At 39.1% G+C, this 23,002-nt stretch overlaps 1 protein-coding gene across 6 annotated transcripts in view; it reads right to left on the minus strand.

Annotated features, from left to right (window-relative positions):
- The window catches only part of LOC140495879 (protein Shroom4-like), a 154,971-nt gene that overhangs the window by 71,729 nt on the left and 60,240 nt on the right, over positions 1-23,002 (minus strand). Inside the window, exon 1 of one of the 6 annotated variants that reach the window (XM_072595103.1) lies at positions 11,367-11,481. The exons of 4 other annotated variants lie outside the window; for them this stretch is intronic. The gene's annotated coding sequence lies outside the window, so the exon portion shown is untranslated. Of the gene's footprint in view, positions 1-10,997; positions 11,195-11,366; positions 11,482-23,002 lie in introns of those variants that run through there. One more of the 6 variants, XM_072595102.1, reaches the window with a different exon arrangement.

Raw genomic sequence — 23,002 nt, forward strand, 5'->3', positions numbered from 1 at the left:
TTTTGTTTACTAAGATGGCAGCAGAGAATGGCGACTTTGAATACTTTTCACTGCACTCCTGTACTTGAGTGCATATGATAATAAAAATGTAAATCTAAATCTTGAAACAAGGAAAGGCTTTCTCTGCATTAACCGTGTCTATGCTAGCTAAAATGGAGCATGTATTGAAAATGCAGTGTCAAAAATATATAAAAATGCATAATACTCCAGCTTACATATAGCACAACTCTGAGAAAAATGGTGTGTGGATTTTCTCTCTTTCTCCAAACAGATTAAATAAAAATTTAATTTTTCATGACAATGATACCCCCCTTTGAACAAAAGTCCTCAGTCTTTCTTCGACACAAAGCATTCTGAGCTCAGTACTATACAAAGAAACATCAGTTGACATCTTAGTCAGTTCCCAACTCAACTCAGTAAGAGTTAGTGTATTGGATCCTCAAGGCAGTTTGCTTACTGGACACATTTCAGATAGAGAAGTAGTTCAGGCTGACAACTGCAGTGGAAGCAAAGTCAACACCTACCTTAGACCAGGAGCTCTGCAATTACTGTAAAAACAGGTCCTGTGACAGTTATTAATTCAAAAGGCTAATAAATATTTCAATATGCTTCTGGGAAATATAAAAGGATCTACAATTGCAAAAAAGGAAACCACCCCGATTTAAAAGTGTATCACCCAGCACTCTCACATTTTAAGACAATTCCATTCAAGCCATAGTTACAGAATCACAGAACATTGAATTGTTAGTTTCAAAACCTTGCACCCTCCACTTAAAGTGCGGTCCCATTTAAAGTGAATGTGATATTGAGACAAAAAAAATCTTTTGCTACATAAAAGTTCAGGAAACCCAAAACACAATGAAGACCACAGTACTTGTTAGTAGGTTTGATAATGTAAGCAACATAGTAACATAGACTCTGGCTGCATTGACTGGCTGAGCGTTTTTAAAAATTCATTGCTGGAGGGGTGTCACTGGCTGAGTAAGCATTTATTGCTCATCCCTAGTTGCCCTTGAGAAAATGGTGGTGAACTACTGCAGTCCACTTAGTATAGAAGTACCTCTCCGTACTGTGAGGGAAGGAAAAGTGATACATTCCCAAATCAAACTAATGACTGAGTAGTGCTCAGGTCAAAACATCAGGGTCAGTGAGAGAATCATTCATCTTGAAAAATGGTGAATTTTGATGTATTTTTCACTTAGAAGTAAGTTCACTGACAGATTTAAAGAGTTTATCATCAGTCTCACTTTTCATTATAAATTTCACTTGCAACATTTCTTCAAACCAGGAGGTAATAATGAGGGAATTGAACTAACATCAGCACAGGTGCTTCAGTAAAACATTGTGCTCGCTGGAAGGAGTTGCTAAATCAAATGATGCAAAGAGAACTGGATTTTGCAAAAATAACTTTGAGCCATACTCTCATTCACAGAAGAGCCTCTTGTTTGCACTTAGACTGTAAGTCAATGCCAGATTCTCCCAAATGCTGATGAACTCTGCAAATAACAACCAACCTTGCACATAATAATCAACCCTGTCCTTTAACCTCACAGAAACTACTTCTTCGTCAACAGATAATCACGAAATTACATTCTCATGGGTCTGCAATCATGCCGTTGAAATCCTTCACTCTTTGGAATGCACCCCACTGTAAGGAGGCAACATTTTTGCCAAGCTATATGATAAGTGAAGACTAAGACAGTAGGACATTGATTGAATCAAGGAACTGGGATCAATTATATGTAGGAGCCAAAGTAACATCAGTAGATATATAGTCAGTAACACATCTTTAATTTTTTTCCAGTACTGGTGAAAGATCATCGATCCGAAACACTGTTTCATTCTCCACAGAGGCTACTTGTCCTCCTTGAAGATTTCTATCAAGTTTTGTTTTTATTTTGGCAATACAGGGTGCTGGCCGAGTGGAATTACATTTTTTTTAATATTTGGCACTGGAGGACATTTGCCATGATTTCACCATCAAATGATGGGTATTATTAAAATAAACTTTATCTGGACAGCAGAGTAAAACAGCTATATTTTCATGGACATCAATTCCACAGGTATCCCAAGGAAGCTAGCTAGTTTAAAGAATTGAAAAATAGGGAGGGAAGACAACATAATTAATCTCCTACAACCTGAGAAACAGAAATACCTAACATACGAATGCTCAATGATGAAACAGCCATATTATTGGCACCACTGATTTTACCGGAGTTCTCATCACATGCTCAGGTTAATCCAGCTCCTTCACAATTTCCACAAGGTAATTCTCAGGCAAATTCCCCCATACAATCAACAGTACTCATTTAAAACTAAAACAGTTTAGTAAGCAGCAAATTCAATTAGAGTCATAGAGTCATAGACATGGACAGCATGGAAGCAGACCCTTCGGTTCAACTCATCCGTGCTGACCAGATATCCCAACCCATTCTAGTCCCACCTGCCAGCACCTGGCCCATATCCATCAAAACCCTTCCTATTCATATACCCATCCAGATATCTTTTAAATATTGCAATTGTACCAACTTCTACCACTTCCTCTAGCAGCCCCTTACACACACACACACACACCACCCTGTGCGTGACAAAGTTGCCCCTTAGGTCTCTTTTATATCTTTCCCCTTTCACCCTAAACCTATGTACTCTAGTTCTGGACTCCCCCACTCCAGGGAAAAGACTTTGCCTATTTACCCTATCAATGCCTCTAATGATTTTATATACCTCCATAAAGTCACCTCCAGCCTCCGATGCTAAAGAGAAAACAGCCCTAGCCTATTCAACATCTACTTATTGCTCAAATCCAGTTCAATTTAGTTTAGTAAAATAAGTTAGTTCTAGCTTTTTTTTAAAATCAAGCACTGCTGAAAGCAAAAGTGCCCTTTTTAAAAGGTGGGCTGGGGGAGAAGGGTGGGGGGAAATGATTGCATGAGTTTGGAAGCCCGAGCTGAATGCAAGGCTTAAGAAAACACTGCAGCTTTCTGGCCTCTTTCAAATTTTAAACACAGGATATTTCAACTGCCCAACTCAAAAACCATTTCCTGCAATTCTCCTGTCCATAAAAAGAAGAAACACATTGTTATTTTTTGTGATCAACATTTAAATAGCGGCATAACAAGAATTCTTAAACTCCCTTGAGGAGGCTGGACTGAAATGTTTACCATATAATTTATATTTTGAACAGAGAAGACTGATCGTTATGATTTAATCAGCATTACTTACCAATCATTTAACTTCTATGAAAACAAATAGATTTGACAGGAGATTTCTTTCTCATTTCAAAAGAATCCAAACTTTTCTTCCCTCCTCCTGTGAAGTGTTGACATGGCACCAGTTGCATGTTTGTAACTCATCCATGTTACAATTAATCACTAAGGCTGGGAGAGTTTCTACAATTTAGCCTCAGTGTCCATGGACCTGAGGGACAATGAAGCCAGCTCAAAATGAAACTGCTGACCACTGAGCATTAAGAAATCACAGAAGATGTACATTTATGAATCTTCAATGCAACACATGTCCTATTGAGTATTATTCTCAATGCATTGGGATCACAACTCAAGAAAAGCAACAACGGACTGTTTAGGCTATCTGCATCCAAGCTGAGCATCAAACACTTCCAACAGTGGATTAGAGAAAGAAACAAATTGCTGTAAAGTTGTTTCAGCCCAATGCATTTCTTAATAGTTAGCTCTCTGCTTGGGAGAAGCTCACTGCCTGACAGTGTCACAAGAATGACAGATGAGGGAAAAAGAATTGATCAAGGTGAAAACCCAAATTTAACCAAAACTCAACGATCAAAATATTCCTCAATGTAACATTAGTGTGTGTGCGCCAATGCAGGGAATGAACACAATGCCAAAAGATCTAGCTCAAAAATAGACCAATGTAGAAGCCAGTAGAACTCCCCTCAATTTTAAGGTCAAAAGTGGGGATGTTCACTGATTACACTATGTTAAGAACCATTTGAACTCCTTAAATACTGAAACAGCCCCATTCTATTGCAACAAAACCTGGATAACTTGGATCACAAGTGGCAAGTAACATACATGCCAGGCAACTGCCAGGCAATGACCATCTTCACCAAGAAAACAAACTCCTGAATCCTCCATTACAAACAGCCTGGAGGACACCACTGATCAGAAACTAACTGAACAAGTCACATAAATATTTTGGGCTACAAAAACTGGTCAGAAAGTGGGAATCCTGCGGTGAGTAACTCACCTCCTGCCCTTCCAGTGCCTGTCCACTATTGATGAGGCACAAGTCAGAAGTGTGATTGAAAACTGTCCACTTCCCTGGATGAGTGCTGTTCCAGCAACACTCAAGAAGCTTGACACCATCCAATACAACACAGCCCACTTCAACGGCACCTGTCCCACCACCTTTGATAGTTATTCTCTTTAGCACTGACACACAGCAGCAGTATGTACCATCTGAAGATACAGTGCAACAACTCACCAAGGTCCTCTAATAGCATCTTCCAAACCCATGACTTCAAACATCTAGAAGGACAAGGGAAGATGCATGGGAACATCACAATCTGCAAGTTTGCTTCCAAGCCATTCACCATTCTGATTCACAATTATATCTCACTCCTTCACTGTCAATAGTTTAAAATCCTGGAACTCCCTTCCTCACACCACAATGGCTGTCACGACACCCTAGGAGCAGCAGTGCTTTTAGAATGCAGCGCACCTTCACCTTCTCCAGTGCCATGAGTGATCTGCAATAAATGCTGGCTAAACCAATGATGCCCACATTTCACAAATGATTTTTAAAGAAAAAACATCTACACATTAGGAGCTAGGCTGAACTTGCAGTGAAACATGAGGCAAGATTTAGTATAACTGGCAAGACAGTCCTGGGGCAGGAACAACCCTAAAATTGGGCATGAGCAGGCAGGAAGGCTTCTATGGTGGGAACTGAAAACTTGTTGAATAAACAGTATAAAGTCAGCAAGGTAGCAAACCCATGGCAACATGATTGCACAGGAAGCCAATTGAGAATAATTTGCATGCTGGTGAATGGGATTAAATGTACCTTTGGCAAGCAAGTGGTGAGCAGATCAGGAACTGACAAGCGAATGCTGGCAGCGTTGAAGTGGGGAGGTTCAGGTCAGCAATGTCACAGCTGCGTTTCACAGCAAGGCAGAAGGACTTTGCAAAGCTACAGTCTGAAGAACAGCGATCAGAGGGGGAGAATGAGATGGAAGAGTCAGAAGTGCATGGATCAAAAGGTAGGCCAGCAACCAGTGACCTTTTTTTGTCAAAGTTAGTTCAGTACTTTGCAACCTTTTTGACATTAAAGCCTGAGTTGTGATTAAAAAAAACCTCTTAAACCACAAAATGGTCTTGAGCAACAGAACACTTTCATAGCATATAATCACCTAGCATTATTTTCTTATACGATAATCTTACAACACCACGGTGTGGAACAAATTTAATGCTGTTTTATGTGCAGCATAGCTCAGCCTTTATGTTTTAATAGAGATTACAATATTGTACATGAGTAGAACAAGGCTGAAAAGAGACATCTGCAGACACCAGAGCCAGCATCAGTCAAAGCAGTAAGAACCTGTTGCTGCCACATAATGTCCCATGTATCACTTCTGCTAATTAGCCAGTCCCTGTGGCCTCTTCACACCCACTTGGGAATTGCCATTCACAGGACATGGACATTGATGGCTAGGCCAGCATTTGTTGTCCAGAGGGCAGTTAAGAAGTAAGAGTCAACCACATTGCTGTGGGTCTAGAGTCAAATGTAGGCCAGATCAAAAAAAGATGACAGTTACTTTCCCTCAAGGACATTAATGAACTAGATGGGTTTTTCTCAGAAATCGGTAATGGTTTCGAAGTCATAATTTGACTCTTAATTCCAGATTTTTTTTATTGAATGCGAATTCCACTATCTGGTACAGTGAAGTTCAAAACTAGGTCCCTAGAACATCAGTTAGACCATAACACATTGGAACATAATTACACCATTCAGCCCATTAAACCTGCTCCGCCATTTGATCGTGGCTGATATGTTTCTCAACCCCAATCTTCTGTCCTCTCCCTGTAATTATTGATCTCCATACTAATTAGGAACCTAGCTATCTCGGTCATAAATACACACAAATTTCTTGGCCTCTGTAGCCCTCTGCAGCATTGAGTTGTACAGATTAATCACCTTTAGGCTGAAGAAATTCCTCTTCATCTCAGTTCTAAAGGGTCATCCCTTAACTTTGAGGCTGTGTCCTAAAGTCCTGGTCTCTCCAACTACTGGCAATAACTTTTCCACATTCATTCTATCCAGGTCTCGCAGTATTCTGTAAGTTTCAATCAGATCTCCCCTCATCTTTCTAAACTACATTAAATACAGACCTGGAGTCCTTTCTCATTTGACAAGCCCTTCATTCTCAGGTTCATTCTCATTAACCTCTTCTGGAACCCCTCCAATGTCAGCACATCCTTCCTTAGATACAGGACCAAAAACTACCTACAATGTTCAAAATGTGGTCTGACCAGAGCCTTATATAGCTTCAGCAGTACATCTCTGCTCTTAAATTTTAGTCCTCTCAAAATGAATGCTAACATTGGGTTTGCCTTCATAATTTGCATGTTAACCTTCAAATCCTGAATGAGGACTTCAGATTTCCAAAGCCCTTTCCCATTTAGAAAATAACTGTATGCCTCTATTCTTCCAACCAAAAATGCATAACTTCACACTTTTCCATACTGTATTCCATTTGCCACTTCTTTACCCACTCTCCTGGCCTGTCCAAATCCTTCTGGAGCCTTTCCACTTTCTAAACACTATTCGTACCTTCTTGTCTCTGCAAACTTAACTATAGATTGTCAATGAATCACATGAATAATTGTGGCCCCAACACTGGCCCCTGTGGAACTCCACTAGCTGGCATCCTGAAAAAGACACCTTTATTGTCAATCTCTGCCTTCTGCCAGTCAGCCAATCCTCATCCGTGCCAGTATCTTGCCTCTAAAATTTTGGACTCATTTCAATTAGCAATCTTCTGTGGGAAACCTTGTCAAAGGCTTTCTGGAAATCCAAATAGGTCACATCCACTAGTTATTCTTTGTCTAACTTGCTCGTTACCTCCTCAGAGAATTTTAACTGATTTGTCAGGTACAACCTTCCCTTGATGAAGCCCTATTTTACCATGCACTTCCAAGTACTCCGCAATCTCATCCTTAGTAGTGTAATCTAAAATCTTACCAAAGGCTGAAGTCAGGTTAACCGGCCTATAATTTCCTGTCTTCTGCCACCCTTCCTTCTTAAACAGGGGTATTATATTAACCATTGTCCAGATGTTTGGGACCCTCCTTGAATCCAGTGACTCCTAAAAGATCACCAACAATGACTCCACAATTCTCAACTATCACTTTCAGAACCCTGGGGTGTAGTCCACCTGATACTGATTTATCCAACTTCAGACCTTTCATCTTCCCCAGCACCTTCTCCTTAGTACTGGCCACTGCACTCACCTCGCACCTCCTGAATTTCTTAAAGTTCTGACAAGGACGTCAATATAGTTTTAACAAATCTAACATCAGATAACTAATTTATAAACTAAATGTTTCACTATGCCAACTCTAGAGCAACCTACATTCTCAACACAGATATGGATGGCGATCAAATCTCCAACTATTACAACCACAAAAGAGGTAATGCAGGATTACAGGAGATGAGGCCATTTTGATTTTGCTAGTTGAACTAAACTGCACTTTTTAAAAGAGTTTCTGAAATGTAAGTGAGTTAACAAAATCTGGGAACAGGTCACAATTGATTCAAAAATTATCGAGACCTGCCATAAAAATGTCAGCTACTAGAGCAGGTTAGAAGTTGGGAACTCTGTGGTGAGTAATTCAGCTCTCATCACCACAAAGCATAGATCAGGAGGATGGATGGATGGATGGATGGATGCACTTCAACAACACTTAGGAGTATTAACTCAGGATAAAGCAGCCTGTTTGATGAGCACCACATCCGCCACCTTGAACATTCAGTCCATCCACCAGTGTATAGTAGCAGTATTGTGCATGGTCTATAAGATGCACTACAGAACCTCACCAAGGTTCCTTCAATAGCACACTTCAAACCTTCATCAGCCACAGGACAAGAGCAGCAGATACATGGGAACACCACCAGCTACATGTTTTGTGCCAAGCCACACAACTTCCTGATTTGGAATTATATCACTGTTCCTCCATTGTTATTGGGTGAAAAAAATCTGGATGAGCAATAAAATGTTGGCCTAGCCAGGAACACACATACACACATCTAAGGAATGAACAAAAAGAATGCTTCCTGTTAGATTGAAACATTTTCAAGCATGATGCTAATAATTGCTATGATGTGGATGAAGCACTTCACCTGACAAAGGTGCAACACTCCAAAAGTTTGCGATTTCAAATAAACCTGTTCGACTATAACCCGGTGTTGTCTGACTTCTGATCTAATAATTATTGATGGTAACAAAAGTGGATGGATTGTTTAAGACCATTTACCTTTGTCGCCATTCATACTCAGGATGTGGGCACAATTAGCCAAAGATTTATTGTCATAGAGTCACAGAGACGTACCGCATGGAAACAGACCCTTCAGTCCAACCCGTCCATGCTGACCAGATATCCCAACCCAATCTAGTCCCACCTCCCAGAACCCGGCCCATATCCCTACAAACCCTTCCTATTCATATACCCATCCAAATGCCTTTTAAATGTTGCAATTGTACCAGCCTCCACCACATCCTTTGGCAGCTCATTCCATACACGTACCACCCTCTGCGTGAAAAAGTTGCCCCTTAGGTCTCCTTTATATCTTTTCCCTCTCACCTTAAACCTACGCCCTCTAATTCTGGACTCCCACACCCCAAGGAAAAGACTTGGTCTATTTATCCTATCCATGCCCCTCAATTCTGTAAAGCTTTACAAGGTCACCCCTCAGCCTCTGACGCACCAGGGAAAACAGCCCCATCCTGTTCAGCCTCTCCCTATAGCTCAAATCCTCCAACCGTAGCAACATCCTTGTAAACCTTTTCTGAACCCTTTCAAGTTTCACGACATCTTTCCAATAGAAAGGAGACCAGAATTGCATGCTATATTCCAACAGGGGCCTAACCAATGTCCTGTACAGCCACAACATGACCTCCCAACTCCTGTACTCAATACTCTGACCAATAAAGGAAAGCTTACCAAACGCCTTCTTCACTATCCTATCTACCTGTGACTCCACTTTCAAGGAGCTATGAATCTGCATTCCAAGGTCTCTTTGTTCAGCAACACTCCCGAGGATCTTACTATTAAGTGTAAGAGTCCTGCTCAGATTTGCTTTCCCAAAATGTAGCACCTCGCATTTATCAGAATTAAACTCCACCTGCCATTTCTTAGCCCATTGGCCCATCTGGTCCAGATCCTGTTGCAATCCGAGGTAACCTTCTTTGCTGTCCACTACACCTCCAATTTTGGTGTCATCTGCAAACCTACTAACTATACCTCTTATGCTCACATCTAAATTATTTATATAAAATGACAAAAATTAGTGGACCCAGCATTGACCCTTGTGGCACTCCACTACAGGCCTTCAGTCTGAAAGACAACCCTCCACCACCACCCTCTGCCTTCTACCTTTGCAGCCAGTTCTGTATCCAAATGGCTAGTTCTCCCTGTATTCCGTGAGATCTAACCTTGCTAACCAGGCTCCCATGGGAACCTGGTCAAACGCCTTACTGAAGTCCATATAGATAACATCTACCGCTCTGCCCTCATCAATCCTCTTTGTTATTTCTTCAAAAAACTCTATCATCTTTACTTGCCTTGAGTAACTTATGATGGGTCACCTTCTTGAAACACTGAACAGTTTAACAGAACCTTTTAACTATACAGGTTACTTCGGAGTGCAGTTATGCAGTTACATTGTTTTGGGTATGGAGTTATGCATTAGCCAAACTAGGTAAGAATAACACGTTTTCTTGCTTAAAATGACACTGGTGCACATTTTGGGTTTCAAAGCTTTTGGAATCTCATATCTCGTTCTTCGCAACACTAGCTTTTGCTATTTTAATCACAAAATTAACCAATCATAATGAGATAATACATACTATTATGATAACAGAGAGAAAAATATTTTCAACAGCTTTCAATTGCTAGTATCACAAAAAGTAATTCCAGTCTATATTGCTCAAGAAAAAAAAAATTAAAAAACAATACAGACCAAACAATTCTGTTCTCAAAGAAAAGATACACAACAACCTTCTACTGAAAAATAAAACACACCAAAACGTAACTTGCAGGATCAACAAGATGAATGTTGTGCTCTATGACTTGACCAGACCACTTTTGGATGAGCATTTATAAGATTTTAATACACTCATTATTAACGTCGCTCTTCACATTACGCTGTGAATTTTGACTACTCTAACTGTAATGGGACATCTGGCTGTTATATTTGTCCACATCAGCTATTGTATTTAAAAATAATTCACTGTACGTGAAGCACTTGATTAATTTCTGAAAAAGGTGGCAGGATACCACATAAATACAAATGTTCTGTTGCCAATATACTGAATCAGATAAAAGAAACCACAATTGAGTTAAGCGACTTTAATATTGTGAAACATTCTTGGGTGACACACTTAATTTATCATTTCAAATTGCTCCCAAATTAATGTTACCAGTGGTACACTTGTAGCCACAGACATTTCAACATAACCAACTGCACGGTTAGATTTTTTTCAACAATTTACAGAAAAGTATTTTAAAATATGTCCAACATTTTACTAAATATCCTAACGATAAATACTTGGTTTAACTTAAATCACTTCAAGTAAATAATCCATTAAAAATGCTTCATCAATTGTTTCTCAACTACATCAAATTAATATTAAAACAATATTTTAAAATGCTCATTTCAAAAATTGAGTACAGGGTAGCTAAATTTCAGATAATAACTCATGACGCTTTGTGTCAATACCTTCACTGTCAATTAATACTCACTAATATAGAATTCTCTGGTGTCGTCCCGATTCTAGTGGCACTGCAACAGATTCTCACAAGACTCCAGCCTGTTCCTTGATGCCTGCTCAGGAAACTCACTCACTCAGTCTGTCAAAACTTATGGGTCATTTTCTTTCTCATAGACTCACTGCAATTTCATGAAATTGCTGCCCTTATGGCAACTATATTCTACTGGTGAAGTTTCCAACTAGAGATATAAGATACAACAGTAAGTCGTAAAAGGACATTGCCGGAAAGCTGCTGGCTGTGAACAGAGATATTTAAAACAGCAAAATAACATTGGAACAAGTCAAACCAGATGCTGGTCTTTTCAGTTGGACAACACAGGACAGTAAACGGAAAACTTACCGAACAATCAATTTTTTTTGCAAGCTTGTTATAGCCAATCATTGTGTCTACAACAAAAGAGAGTTTCCCTCGCTCCTTTTTAAATTGACTTCATCTCACCCTTTCATCACATTCAGTTCCAAATCAGATAATGTTTGTTTTACAGCCGCTTTTGAAAAAAAATCCAATTATAATACAGGAACTGAGATAGAAACAGCAAGGAAACAATGCCCGGAAAAGATGTAAAAAAAACATCACCGTGAAAAATTTTGTAAACGCAAACCCTTCCTGTCGCCCAAAAATATGCAAGAAATGAAAAGAGCTGCTCTCATAACAGCCATAAGGAACTAAGGCTGCAGTTCAATTAGGTCATGCCCCCAGGCCAACTATTCTGAGTCTGGATAGGAGGAAACAATTTTTTTTAAAAGAATAGCTAAAACATCACTTTCCTTTGGTCTCACTCTACAGACTTCCCTACACTTACTGATTGATTAATCAACTCAGGCTGATAGCATGCAACATTCACGACACACAAATGCCAGGCAATGACTGTAACAAGACAAAATCTAACTACATTCGCTAAACACAAAATGGCACTGCCATCATTCAGTCTCTCACTGTCAACATCCTGGGGTCACCATGGACCAGAAACTAAACTGGATCAGCCATATAAATATTGCAGCTATAAGAGCAGGTCAGAGGCTGGGAATTCGATGGTGAGTAACCCACCTCCTGACTCCCAAAGCTAATTTACTATCTACAGGGAACAGGTCAGGAGTTGATGGAATAGTTCCCTTTTGCTTGAATGAATACACCTCTAACACTTAAGTAGCTCAATACCTTTCAGGACTAAGCAGGCCACTTGATTGACATGTCATCCACCACTTTAAGTATTTTCTCCCTCCACCACCAATGTATAGTGAGAACAAAAACAGAAATGGTTATTGATAATGGTTACAGATAATTGAAAAATTATTTTTCTATCACAGAAGCTAAAAATCACAGGAGGGGTATGAGGGGAACATTTTGTTTGTGCATTCACAGGATCTGGATGTTGCTAGCTCGGTCAGCAGTTTCTGCTAGTCCTTAATTGGCTTGTAATGAAGTGCATCACCATCATAAATGGCTGCAGTGTATGGAGTGTAGATACACCCACAATCCTGTTAGCTGTAGAAATTTGATCTAGCAACAAGAATCATCTGTGATATAATTCAGGATGGTGTGTGTTTTGAAGAGCAACTTACAGTTCGTGGTCTTTCTAAGCATCTGCTACCCTTGTCTTTCTAGATGGTAGAGATCATGGTTTTGGTGCTGCTGCCAAAGGAATCTTGCTGCAGTGTATCCTGTACATGATACACAACTGTTCCCACTATATCTCACCGAAAGAATTTTGAATGCTGAAATTCAGGAACCAAAACAAAGTTGCTGGAAAAGCTCAGCAGGTCTGGCAGCACCTGTGGCAAGAAATCAGAAATAATGTTTTGGGGCCAGTGACCCGACCAGCTACCAACAGTTCTGAGGGACCCCGGACCCGAATCATTTTTTGTCTTGTTACAGATGCTGCCAGACCTGCTGGTCTTTTCCAGCAACTTCCTGTTTTTGTTTCTGATTTTCAGCATTCAAAGTTCTTTCGGAGGGATAGAGTGGGAACAGTTGTGTACCATGTACAAGATGCACTGCAGCAAGACTCCTTTGGCAGCAGCACCAAAACCATGATCTCTACCATCTAGAAAGACAAGAGCAGATGTGTAGGAAGACCACAAACCGTAAGTTGCTCTTCAAAACACACACCATCCTGAATTATATCACATATGATTCTTGTTGCTCAGTCAAAATTCTACAACTAACGGGATTGTGGGTGTACCTACACCCCATACACTGTAGCCATTTATGACTGTGATGCACTACAACCTTTTACAAGCCAATTAAGGACTGGCAGAAAATGCTGACTTTGCCAGCAATATCCAGACCCTGTGAAAGCACAAACAACACGTTCCTCTCATATCCCTCCTGTGATTTTTAGCTCCTGTGATAGAAAAATAACTTGTCAATTATCAAAGGTAATAAAGGAAGCTTCATCATAGACATTTAGGTAAATTGTATACTGCTTCAAAAGTTAAAGAATCCAGCAGGACATTAAAACTCAAACAATTCAGCGATCCACAAACTGTTGTCAAATGCTAAAGACGGGAACCTCACTGTAATCCTTCATCTCATTGTTTCATTCCTGTCTACTCTATAAATGCTTTCGTTGGAATGTTAAAATCAAAATAGTGAATGTATTCATAACAGGAAATTTTCTGTTATTTCAAAAAGTAGCTGCAGCTAGTCTGGAAGAAAATAAACATCATGCAAGGACACTTGAACATGGTGGCTATAAAGAATTTCTATTTATATAGTGTCTGTAATGTAATGAAATATCCAAAGCACATTACAGGCACATTTTAAAACAAAACATGACACTGAGGCATATGAGGAGACACTAGAGTAGATGACCAAATGCTTGGCCAAACAAATTAGTTGCAGAGAACTAAACAAAATTTAAATGACAAGTGAGGTTAGCTGTCTCATGCTCCTACTTTGCAGTAAATCCACGAGTGGTTTTCTCCATAAGCAGGATGCTGCTGCTAAGGCAGAAGACACTTTGCCGACCATACAAATGGATAATATAAAAAAGCTCCAGTGTTGGTGCCTGATCTGGCCTACATGTGACTTCAAACCCACAGCATTGTGGTTGATTCTTAACTGCCCTTTGAGCAATTTGGGGATGGGCAATAAATGTTGGCCTAGTCAGTGATGTCCATGTCCCTTAAATAAAAAAAAAACTGTAGCACTTGTCCCAACTACTAGCAAACCATCTCAAACAACTCATCCTGTTGACCATTTGCTGCTAGCAGTAGGCCAATTATGCTCAAATGATTCATGCTTCCAAGCCGCAGAAAAGTATCTCCACCGTTAGATGTGATTCTGCTACTGGAAATTATTTAGTAATGAATTGGCACTAAGCTAAGAGTTACACCAAAAACCAATTCAAGATCATCGGCCATGCCTGCAGGGTAATGCATTTGCGTATGCTAGAAGCTACATGCATAAAACACGGCCCTTAATCTTTACATAGACACATGGGATTTGTACACACATTGCACCATTTTTGCTGCTCTTCATGCCAATATGGCTTAAACAATCAGCACACTCATTCTATCTAAAATGGTGTCCTTTTTTCAAGCTGTTTCTCGCTTTTCAATTCGGATTTTAGACACAAAATGCAGGGGCAATGCAAGAAAGAACTACATAATACAGCAAATGATAATGATTGGTCTTATGCCCAGGTATGGAGGTGTTGAGATTCAGCTCCCCACTGGTAACAACAAATGTATTTTTTTGTTTTTAGCATGCAGATATATTTCAACAAAAGCTATAATTAACTAGCTCAAACAAAGTCAATTACAAGATGTTTTTGAATGAAAATGATCCAGCTAGACCCTGGGTCAAGTTTCCCTATTAGTTACAGTTGTAGATGGGATACCCCAAATTATTAAGCTTGTGGGTGTGGAGGAACAAACTGGCCTTTCTTCTTCATTTACACTCGTTCAATTGGAGTGCAACAAGATTAATTCAAAAAAGATCTCTTCCATTATGGATACATTTCTTGAAGACCCTTATGTTACAATAGAAGCCCATGTAACAAGACTTCCTTGATTAACAGTGAGTGAAATTATGAATTACTAAGAGCAAGAAGAATCATATATAACATCTATTTTGATCAGAAATAGCATGCAAGTCCAAAAAACATTTGAAAATTCAGAAATATGGATGAGTCTCTGAATTGTTCATGAAGACTGAATAGTTCGACCATGAGACTCAGCAGCAGGTGGCCATTCGGCCCATTGAATCCACTCTGCCATTAAATGAGATCATAGTTGATCTAGTAATCCTCAAGACCACTTCTCTGCCATTTCCCCACAACCCTTGATTCCTTTGCTGATTAAATATTGGTCAATCTCAGCCTTGAATACACAATTACCCAGCTTCAACAGTCCTCTGTGGGAAAGAATACCACAGATTCACTAACCTCAGAGAGAAAATTCCAACTAGTCTGTTTTAAGTGACAGGAACAGCACTTCGAAAACTTGTGATTTCAGATGAACCTTTTGGACTATAATCTGGTGTCGTGTGATTTCTGACCTTATCCTGAGACTATGGCCTCTTGTTCTAGAGTCTCCTATCAGGGGAAACAACCTCTCTGCATCTATCCTGCCAAGTTCTGATAACGTGACTTCTCATCGCTATATTCTAATGAGTACAGTCCCGATCTTCTATTCCTCTCCTCGTAAGACAGTCCCTCCATATCTGGTCTCAGCCGAGCGAATATTCGCAACAGTCCAAAACACCGTGCCATCCCATTTGAAGTCTTTCCCCATTTAAATAATACTCAGCTTCTCTACTCTTCCTGAAAAAGGACATTACCTCACATTTCACTATACAATGTTCGGTCTTGCCAAGTCCTTGCCCATTCTCTTAACCTGTCTATATCCCTCTGTTGGCACTGTCATCCTCACGACTTACCTTACTATTTATTTTTGTGGCACCTACAAACTTAGGTACTGTATATTCACTTTCTTCATCCAAGTCATTAATGTATGTTATTAATAATTATGATTCCGTCACTGATCCCTGTGGGACTTCACCAGTTACAGGTTGCCAGCCAAAATGTGCATGTTCCCCCCACTCCGCCCATCTCAACTCTGTTTTATCAGTCAGCCAATATTCCATCTATATGAATATACTACTTCAATATCATTGGTGGTTATCTTATTAAGTAGCCAGTGTGTGGTATCTTACCAAATACATTCCGAAAATCCAAATATATTACATCCACTGCTTCCCATTTATTTATTCTATTTATTATCTTCAAAGAATTCTGGTAAACTTGTCAGACATGATTTCCCTTCACAAAGACATGCCGACTCAGTTTGATCATATTATGTATTTCTAAATGCTCTGCTCTTGCACCCTGTATAATAGGAGAAAGTAAGGACTGCAGATGCTTGAGATCAGAGCTGAAAAATGTGTTGCTGGAAAAGCGTAGCAGGTCAGGCAGCACCCTATACAATACTCTAACATTTTCCCAATAACGGAAGTTAAGCTATCGAGCTTATAGTTACCTGTTTTTCATTCTCAGTTTCTTTTCAATAAAAGGTGTTTCTCTGGCAGTTTTCCAATCCATTGGGACCTTCCCAAAATTCTACAGACTCTTGGAAGATTACTATCAGTGCCTCCATTATTTCTGTAATTAATTCCTTTAATATACTAGAATCCATTCCATCAGGGTGAAGGGGCCTCTCAGTCTTTAGCCCTAGTCATTTCCCTAGCACAATTTCTCTACTGAGATTAATATATTTATTTCTTGTTCTTTTGCCCCTTGAATATTTAGTGATTTGGGGATTATTGTTAGTGTCACCTGCTGCCAAGACTGACAAAGTATTTAGTTAACTCTTCTGCTTTTCCTGATTCCCCATTAGTTTACTGGCCTCATTACCTACAAGTCCTATATTCACTCTGGATTCTCTTTTCCTTCTTCTATGTTTAAATAAATACTTGCTATTTTTACTTGCAAGTTTACATTCAAAGTTTATTTTCTCCCATTTTTTGATCATCTTTTGTTAGTTTTTAAAACTTGCACAATTCATTGACTTACATTTTACATCTTTGTCACACTGCATTTTTTTCCTACTAATCTGATGGTCTCTAACTCCCCTGGTTAGCTTTTCCCCTTCCTTGCATGCTCTCTCCTCACTGGAGTATGCCTTTGCTGTAAGCCATGAACAATTTTCTTAAATATCTGCTATTGATCTCAACCAATAATTGCTGCTATATTCTTTCCTACATCCATTCCAGCCAGGTCTGCACTCATTCCTTCAGAGTTTCTCTCATTTAAACTTAGGATAGTTGTTTCTGATCCAATTTCCTCCCACTCAAACGGAGTGCTAATTTGTGGTTATGGTCACTATTTCCTTGGGTATCTTTAACATTATTTACTAAATCTGCCTCATTACATATCATCAGATCTAAATTAACCTGATCCCTTGTTGGATCCATGAAAACTTGTTTGAGGAAACTGTCCCAAATTCACTCGGAATTCTTGCACATGGTTTCATTTGCCAATCTAACTATCTACAAGAAGATTAAAGTCACCATGATTAATACACCACCTTTGTTACATGCCCTCATTATTTCCTGATTTATTCTCTCTTCAACTGTATAGCTATTGTTAGGGGACCTATAGATTACTCCTACTAGTATCCTTTTAATTTCTAACCTCCACGAATATGGATTCTACATCTTCCTTGCTATGAGAATTTCTTGCTATGAAAACTCTTGGTTTTGTACCACCAATTCTGCCCCACCATCTTTTCCCTACTGCATGTCCTTTTGGAAAGTCACATGCTCCTGAAAATGTAATTACCATCTTTGATCACCTTGTAACCATGTTACTGCAATGACGATAACATCACTCTCATTACCCTGTGCGAAGTTAATTAATCTATTTTGTTCCAAATATCACACGCATTCAAGTAAACAGTTATTAATTTCATCTTACCACCATTATCTCTCCTTTTGATACAATTTAATATTATAGCCATTGCAGTGGAGTCACTGGCATGCTAATGTTGGTAGTTGAAGAGATATGTATTGCAGATGGATTTAAAATTTTGTAGTTCTGACTCCTTTCGACTATGAACGAATTCCAGAATTTAGGGTGAAAAATAATTCTGCTTTCTTTTCACAGATTTGCAGCACTCAAGTGGGAGAAATCCGTTACCTGCAACATTAGATGAATTAGGGGATAATTCTTCAACTGTGACATTCTCAGCTTACTTAAAAGGCTGGTACATGAGTGAATTCAGGCTCACTAGTATATTCCAGTAGGGTTGAAACAGGCTTTTAATCACTGTTCTTGTGCATGTGCCTGCAGATTGGGACATAATCTGAAGAAGGTGGCTTGCTGCTGAGCAGCAGTCATCAGTTCCTTGTTAACTTTGTACTCACAAGAGGTCACAATCAAGTCTGCTTTGACTTGTCTCATAGCCACTTTAAAAGGCTGCTGTTTGAGGTTCTCATCATGTCCATAGGAAGGCAGAAAGGGAAAGAGCAAGGGTCTTCCATTTCTTACTTACAAATCCATTTTTCTTTTCTCTGTTCTGTTGTTTAATATTAGGAATTGAACTATGCTCCAGCATGTACTCCTGAATCTAGCTAAATTGTCTTTTCAAGCGAACCAACTGACAGACTAGCCTTTCATCTTCCAATGTGAATTATAATCCAACTGTAAAACAGGTAGATTGAGATTTTTGATGCAGAATCAATTATCTAGTTTAAATTTGTTTCGATAAATGATAGTTTACTGTGGTTGGTTTTGTTCAAGTATCAGAGCTTCGTAAGTGTTTCTTAATCATAGGTAAATCACCACTGTAGCTATTCTGAATCTATTTTTTCAAAAAAAAACATTTTAGTTAATGAAAGGTCCTGGGGAAAACAAGTGACTCCAGTTTAAATTTGATCGCCATCTTCATTACTGCCTTAAAAGCTGACAGCTGCTGCCTAAGGGCATGGTGGAAGCAGAGACAAGCAATGTTTTTAAAAGGCAACTGGAGAGGTAGTTGAGGAAAATAAACCTTTAGGGATAGTGAGATAAAGGAGTGTATGGAGTGACTGACTGGAGTTCTTCTGCAGAAGGATAATGTGGAGATGCCACAGCCTCTTTCCATACTGTAATGACTGACTGAGAATCAGCTGCTTCAAAAAAAAGGGAAGAAACTTGATATATTCTGTGGCAAAAATAAGTGAAATAAATCTTTTTGAAAATGTGGGACTAGAACAAATTTAACACTTGCTAATTAACAATACAACTATAACAACCAAATAAATTACTTGCTAAATTGCATTTCTGTATTTGTAAATTACAAAGCAAAAATCAACATTTTAAAACAGCATTGTTTTGGTAAGACCACACATGAAGTTCCAATGAAATACATAAGGGCAGTAAGGCGGAGCCCGAATTCCAAACATCGAGTTAAAAGAAATTATTCAAGAAGCCCAGGACTGTCAGTTTCTTCTTATGCAACTGTTCAGAGCCCCTCCCAGCCCCATAACTCCCAGTTCATCTCTGGTTTCTGTAAGGTTTTTGTAAAGCATCAGTTAAACATTTCAAATTTTGCCTAATTTCAAAAAGGTTCACGTGCCAGAAGCATTGATTTATCTAAGTTTTTTTGTACCATCGTTGATGACGGTGAGCTCAGTGGAACAATCAAATTCTATCAATGGAAAGGTAGAGATCAAGGCCTGTGGAATGTGCAAGGGAACCAGAACTGAAACATTGGAGCTTCATATTTCAAAAAAATATAGTTATAACCAATGCATGGTGTATCTTTACTAACCCTGAACAGAGCCCCAAGGAGAAACAAGAGGGTGAATTCAGTTTCTTTACTTTCTCAAGAGTATTGAATAAAGTTAAATAAAACGAAATAGGATTCAAACCAAAAAAACAACTGGAAAATGCATTCCTGAACTCGATCCAAGTAGGGGCTTTCCTCAGTGTAAGGGCTTAGTAGTTCATAGAGGCAGCTGCTTGCTACAATTCAGAAATCCATTTTGCTAACAATTAAACAGAATCTAAATTCCAATAGTCTAAGACAGACATGCATGCCCAGAAATGAAAGGTCTTGCGCAATTTCCGAGACTTGTTTATGCTGAACATAGCCCGCGTTGTGTTAGCTGAATAAGCAGGCCAGTCCAAACTTCTATCTGAAAGTGATCCATCAAATAGCTAGAGAATTGCATGACATAGCCTGGTTGAATAATGATCCTTCACCTCTGGAACCTGGGATCAAATCATGTCTAGACTAACGGAATGAAAATCTGCCCACCCTGCATCTACAAGAATATTAAGTGAAATTAAATTGAAACCGTATTAATTCAGTTATCACTAGGTGAAAGTTCATAGCACAAATTCTCACAAAACATTAGATTAAACACAGAGATCCCAATGATGTGGTAACAGAGCAGACTTAAAAATTTAAGTGGCTAATCTCCTCTTACATTCCACAACATCCGCGTTAGTGGCCCAGCATCCAATATACATAGCCCACTAAGTTATCTGTAACTTAATTCCAGTGAGTTCATACTCCAGTTGCAGCCCAGCTGCATGCCATCGGTACAGTGGGAGTTAAAGAGCCACCAAAATCAGTCTTTGCATAATGCAAAAGCTGCTTAAACTCACTGGCATCTCCAACAAGTAGAGAGATCTGCATCAGCAACCCTTATCTCTGGATGATAATGGCATTGAGCTTCATGTCAGCATAGATATAAAGAATGAAAATTCCCATGGATCAAATGTGTGCATTCTGCAGTGTTCAAAGTCAATTTATAAAGATCATTATTAGATCAACAGAAAATAAAACAAAATGGGTTGATAATCACAAAAATAGAAAATCAGATAATGTCTACTGGCCCTACAGAAATTCTCACTTCCCAATAAACAAGAAAATGTGCATGGTTCCTCTATTCATACCTAAAAATAAGCTATGTACACATGCTAATCTTCCATAGATTATGTAGTCAGTAGTCATGTTGTACTGGATACCCCTTTTGAGCATATAGAATATGTCAGATATATAATTGTAATGATAATGCAAGCGAAGGTCAGCAGTTCAAAGTCGGAATGGAGGTGTGCAACTGTATTTACTTAAGTTGGTCACTGGCACAAGAACAGTTTACATTGAGACTTCCTAGATGGTCAAAGAAAAAACAGCTGATGCATAATTGCATTTGTGTTGACTACACTGATGAAGCATCAGGGTATAAAGCTTTAATGCTCACTCCAAAAAATGTTGACAGATCACCATTGCCCAAAATTCTGCAACATGTAAATGCCAGGCACGAATGTGACACAGGAGTAACTTACTGGTCCACACATCAGGATTCATGGCACAATGGTAATGCTCTACATTTGGGCCAGGAGGAGCAAGGTCTACCTGCTCCAGACATGTTGTGCTCACCTAATTACTTGCCAGAATCATGTCATTGACCATCATTGGTAGAAGCAGGCATCACAAAATTCTTGTCAGAAAATGTCTCAGTTGTTAAGTGAGGACTACCACCAATGCATAGTGCAAAAGGCTTTGCTTATAACATATTCAGCACACCAGCTATTTGGACAAGTCAATTCGTTTATTTGAATCTCAACAGTACATTTATTTTTAAAGGTTACAGATTATTGTATCAGTTTTGAGACCACAATTTCTCTCATTGTTAACAACTACCGAGCTTGAGCTACAATAGGAGTCATGGTTTAGTTACCAGTCACTGCCGCAAATATCAAGGAATCTTTTCAGTCCTCCATTTATGACCTCTTGATTTATTGATCAATAACTTAGGAACACAGAAAATGTTTGGTTTAAATCCTAGGGCAAGCCACCAAATTTTGTTAGCATTAATCACAGAGACATAATTAGTTTTTTTTTCCCTTTCCTTTTTGTTTTTTCTTGGTGTCTCTGAAAAATCACAAAAAATCTTATTCGAACAGTGTGATCAGCTACAAACATTCTAATTTTTGACCTTATGATGGAAGAAGATCAAATGAAGATGAAGCCAATGAAGAAAATTGGTCCTAGGACACAATCCTAAGGAACTCCAGTAGTGATGTCCTGGGATTGATATGAATCAACTCCAATGACCACAACCATCTGCCTTTCTGTTGGGCCTGTCTCTAGTCAATGGAGAATCTTCCCACCCACCCTCAATTCCATCAACTCTGCTAGGATCCTTGACGCCAAACTCAGCAAAATGCTGCCCTGATGTCAAAAACTTTCCTCTCATCCCTGGAGTATAGTTCTTCTGTCCATGCTGGAACCAAGGCTGTCATGAGATCAGGAGCTGAGCAGCCTAAGCAAAACCAAAACTGAGTTTTGATTACCAGGATATTACTGGAGTGAGTGCTGCTTGATAGCACTGTCGTCAATGACCCCTTTCATCATAATGTTGATAAATCAAGAGTAGGCAGAATAGACATTAGCCAGGTTTAAGTTGTTCTGCTTTTTGTGGAAAGGCCATACACACTGGGCAATTTTTCACATTGCCAGGTAGAAACCAGTGTTGAAGCTGCTCTGGAATTGCTTGGCTCGGAGCACAGCTAATTCTGCAACATATCTTTAGTGCTAATACTATAATATTGTCATAGCTTTTACTGTATTCAATACCTTCAGCCATTTCTTGATATCATGCGGAGTGAATTAAATTGGTTGAAGACTGAGGTTAATGATGCTGGGGACCATCTCAGAAATGGAGCATCCACACTACTCTTGGATGTTGTTGTAGATCGTCGTAAATCTTTTGACCTTATCTTTGCACCAATGTGCTGGATTCCTCCGTCATTGAGGATGGGGATATTTGTGAAATACCCCCTCCTGTTAAATTGTTCAAATATTCAATATCATTCAGAGTTGAATGCAGCAGGATTACAGTTTAAATCTGATCTATCGACTTTGAGATTGCTTAGCTCTGTCTTGCTTTACCAAGCTTTGGTCTCAGTTAAAAAAACTATAAAAGGAAAGGGTATACCTGCCTTAGAGGGATACAACTAATATTCACAAGATCAA

Source organism: Chiloscyllium punctatum, chromosome 25 (genome assembly GCF_047496795.1).
Source record: "Chiloscyllium punctatum isolate Juve2018m chromosome 25, sChiPun1.3, whole genome shotgun sequence".
Taxonomy (NCBI): domain Eukaryota; kingdom Metazoa; phylum Chordata; class Chondrichthyes; order Orectolobiformes; family Hemiscylliidae; genus Chiloscyllium; species Chiloscyllium punctatum.